Source organism: Carassius auratus, chromosome 8, assembly GCF_003368295.1.
Source record: "Carassius auratus strain Wakin chromosome 8, ASM336829v1, whole genome shotgun sequence".
NCBI classification, from domain to species: Eukaryota; Metazoa; Chordata; class Actinopteri; order Cypriniformes; family Cyprinidae; genus Carassius; species Carassius auratus.
In genome coordinates, this window is record NC_039250.1 from 15,101,909 (window position 1) to 15,106,482 (window position 4,574).

The following is a 4,574-nucleotide window of genomic DNA, read 5'->3' on the forward strand; positions in this document are numbered from 1 at the left end:
CTTCGCTGATGTTGAGGGGGATCGGTGAGTATGGTTATGTGTCGATGCCGCCCGTTGAAGAGACGTTTGCGAACTATCTCGTTTCTGGGCGGGTGTCGACACTAAAAGCTCCGACTCTGCCATCCAAGCCCCTTAAAGCCACGGCTCGCTTAAATGGCAGAGCGTACACGGCAGCAGGTCAGGCTGGTGCTGCCCTTCATACCATGGCAGTGCTCCAAGCCTACCAAGCTGACCTGCTGCAGGATCTTGACCAGGGGGCAGGGCTGTCCCCTGAGGCAGTCGCTGAGTTGCGCGGACCACAGATTTGTCCCTCCGGGCCACTAAACAGACGGCTGCCGCGATCGGCCGATCGATGGCGGCAATGGTGGCCACAGAGAGGCATCTGTGGCTCAACTAGGCTGATATCGGGGAGAGAGAAAAATCCCTTCTCCTTGATTCACCAGTTTCGCCTGCTAAACTTTTTGGCACCTCCGTTGAGGCGGTGGTTGGAAAGTTTAGGGAGGCGAAGGAGCGCTCAGCTGCATTTAAGACCTGTATACCTCTGAGATCCGGGCCCCAGCCCAGGCAGGCGGGAGGACCTGGTCCGTCTTGGTCTGAGCACCGTAGGCAGGACCAGAGGTCTAGTGTCGCCTCTCGTGCCCCCCCTCCATGGAGGAGTAGGACACAGAGGAGGCGGGCCTCCCGCAAAAAGACGGACTTAAGGGAGGTCATTCAGCACAAGCGCTGCAACGCTCAGCGGAAATAGGGTTTGATCTCCCTGGAGGGCCTTTTTCTACCAGCCCTCTCCCCAGGCGTTTACGTTACACCAGCCCTGGGGATGGGCCTTATGATGAGAACTATGTTCTGATGGCCCACCGTAGCACCTGGTTGATGTGAGCGCCTCTTTTAGGGATGTAAAAGTGGTGGACCCCAGATTCATTGAGAACTCTCTGGCGAGTCTTCACTCCGCACGCCGCAGGTGAACTTTTGGTTTGTAAAATTCTGTGTGTATAACTAACACTGATTGTATTTCTCTACAGACCCTGTTCCCTGTATAGACCTAGGGGGTCATTCTTAGAGGAGCAATTAAAGTATGGACTTTAGGGCCCTGAAGCCTCCCCCAGTTGGTGGCTAGAACGAATTAGGAAGAAGCTCAAAGAAGATTTGGCTTCTGTGCTGAGTATGTGATGGCCTTCCTGTCATAACATTTTATATGCGTGGTGGGCCACCGCTCATTTCTGTTTAGCCTCAGGGCTATAAGCCACCCAGAGGGTAGAGTAGTTGGTCTTCCTAAAAAAAAAAAAAAAAACTTTTTGCTTTAGGTTTAGACTGACGCTGGCGCTTCAGATAGATCTTCAGATAGATGTCCTGCCTATCGGTTTGTGACATTGGTATCCTGAGTACTCGCTCCCCTGAGCTCTGTTGGGTTTCAGTAGGTTGAGTGTTTTCACGGCCTCTCAATCAAGTAATCCGGGCCGCCTCTGTAGCTGGCCTAGGCTATGCTAGGGATGTTGGAGGCGTGTTGCTAAGTATAGCTGCCACATTCATTATGTGTTAGGCTTCCTCCCCTTGATTTCAGCCTCCTCCCTTAAATGGGAGTTGTTAGCCAAGGCCCGCCCCTTTCTCTGCATTCAGGGGTGATAGAGTAATGCAGGGTGGTACCTGAGGTAGGATCAGTCTGGCAGGGTTAGGCCATCTTTCGCTCTGCGAAGTGAGAGTTTGTCAGACCCTGCCGAACAGAGATGTTTTTGGGCCTCTAGAGCTGGCTCCACTCAGCCCGTTGAGCTAATCGCTCGACCGATGGGTTGAAGTGGGTTGGCTTGCAATTTAGCCCCCCCGCTCCCCTAGGCTGGGCGCAGGACAAATCCCTGTCACCCTTTGGAGCCACTTGCAGGCCTGCTCCCTGTCTAACATTGCAGGGGCATATGGTTGTTACTCCCCCGCTAACTCAGGGTAGTTTTGAGTAGTCCATTCTCAGCTCTGTATGTATCTACCTCAAACCACGATGGCTCCGGTTGAGCAGGGAGTTCTAAACTACATTCCATTCCGGTTTTTGGACTCCGCTCCCTTTGAAGCCAGAGCATTGCCATGGGCTGACGCCTATGCATTTAGTAGGTAGGCCCCTAATGGGGCCTCCACTAGGCAGAGTGGCGTATGTTGTACTCCCCTGCTATAGGGGTATTGCTATTTGCTGAGTACACTGCCTCTGGCAATGTGATTAGGTACCAGGATGCTGTAGCAAACAGATTTCTGCCGCGAAGGCTGCACAGTTGGGTAGTAGGCCCCAGCAGGCCTCCTTGACGGAATAGCCCCCAATAGGGCTCCTAGGCCAGCTCACCTTCGGTGGTTGGCCCTGGTAGTTCAGGCAGAAGGCTCACTGCTGATTAGTAGGCCTTAACAGGCCTCCTCTGAGGTGGGTCGCAACATTGTGGAACATACACTTGGACAAAACTATAGGAAAAGTTTTTAATAGTATGGTTCCAGCAGTGTTCGTTAAAGTAGCAGAATAGACTCGCTATCAGCTAGCAGGCTCGACCAGGCCTCCCTGTTAGGCAAGTCCCCAGCAGCAGTTACATCCAGCTGATTAGACTGTTTCAGGTAGTAGGCCTCTTCAGGCCTCCCTGAAGGTGGGCTCCCACATTTTGTGGTGGTCAGGTAGTAGGCTTTACTAGGCCTCCCTGAGGGGTTAATCCCACATACTGTGGTTACTAGGTGGCAGGCCCCACAGGCCTCCCTGGAGTTGAATTCCCGCTTCTTTGAACTGTCAGGTAGTAGGCCTCATAAGGCCTCCCTGAAGGCAAAGCCCCAAAGACAGTCAACTGGACTGCCAGTCTGGCTCACTATCAGCTATGGTTTTCAGGTAGTAGGCCTCTCCAGGCCTCTCTGAAAGTAAGCTTTCCTGCACTGTGTTTATCAGGTAGTAGGCCTCACTAGGCCTCCCTGAAGTTGAGCTCTCACATACTGTGGTTGTCAGGTAGTAGGCCTCACCAGGCCTCCCTGGAGTTGAGTTCCAAATGACTTTCAGTTTCCACTTAAGGTGGTTATCTGGTAACAGGTAGTAGGCCTCTCTAGGCCTCTCTGTAGGTGAACTCCCACATATTGTGGTTATCAGATAGTAGGCTTCACCAGGCCTCTCTGAAGGTGAGCTCCCACATACTGTGGTTGTCAGGTAGTAGGCCTCACCAGGCCTCCCTGGAGTTGAGTTCCAAATTTCTTTCAGTTTCCACTTAAGGTGGTTATCTGGTAACATGTAGTAGGCCTCTCTAGGCCTCTCTGTAGGTGAACTCCCACATATTGTGGTTATCAGGTAGTAGGCTTCACCAGGCCTCTCCGAAGGTGAGCTCCCACATACTGTGGTGGTCAGGTAGTAGGCCTCTCCAGGTCTCCCTGGGAGTAGTTTCACGGTGATGCTGGGTTTTGTAAGCTAGTGGCCACTTACTTTCAGTTTAGCAGTCCTTATCAGGCAGCTACCGGAGGTGAGTTTGCGCCCTGGCTCGGCTCAAGTTTTTATTCTCTGCTACGGGTTCCCTCCTGGAACCTTTTTATCCTGCTACAGCCTGGTTGCCTACCAGGTAGATCTTATGCTCCCCTAACTGAGGGTCAATGTGAGTATGTGGTCTCCTGAGTCTGGTCAGTCAGTCGTAGGCCTCTCATGAGGCCTCCCAGTTAGATCAGTCCTTAGGCCCTCACAGGCCTCCTCAGTGTTTTTTGAAACACAAACACTGGGTAGATCCGTGGATCGAGTAGAGAAACTCCCCTCGCTGGCAAGGGTTGTAAAGCACTATGCTGAGTCATACTCTCCAGGATATCCCGTCTCTGAGATCCGGGCCGAGTGGTTCACTGCCTGCTCCGCAGTTCCTCGGGCTGGATGTCTTCCTAAAGGCAAGTGTCCAGAGGCTCTGTCTTCGGACAGACAGGAAGTGGCCAGTCTGTAGTGTCTTATGTAGTGACACCAGGTCAGGCCTGCCTGGTGGCATTTCAGGTGGTACATTCCCCTTAATAGTGACTGGCTGGGGTTCCCTCGGGTTCCCTAGCCACATTCCCTAGAAGGGACACCTTCTAAGAAGTTGAAGTTGTGGTCCTAGGCCCTTGAGCAGGCCCAGGTAGACCTTTCACTAAACTATGTTTATGGAGGTTTTCTGTGGTATCATATAGCTTGGGCTATGACCGTAGGGGGTGCTGTCACTGACAGCCCTGGGTGACCTGAGGGTGAGTGGTTCTAGCGTTCATTGAATTGCTGGTTCTGACAGTTGTCACTGCCATTGGGCATGCACTCCCTTTAGCATGGCGGCGTGGGTATTTCGTTCCCCATAGCGTCATTGACGTATTGTCGAAGTTCCCTTCTAAAGGGAACGTCTCAGGTTACAAATGTAACCTTGGTTCCCTGAGAACAGGGAACGAGACAATACGTCTCCAAGCCATGCCTCAGGGTCTGCCTGCCAAACAGTCCCTTCAGACGAAAGGATATTGTCATGGTTTCAAGGCGCCCTTTTTATATCCAGGATGCACGCTCATCATTCAAGCTGATGATTCACGGCTGTCGCCGGTCAGCATGATTGCTGTGAGTTGATATTTGATTTCAGACACCTGTCACA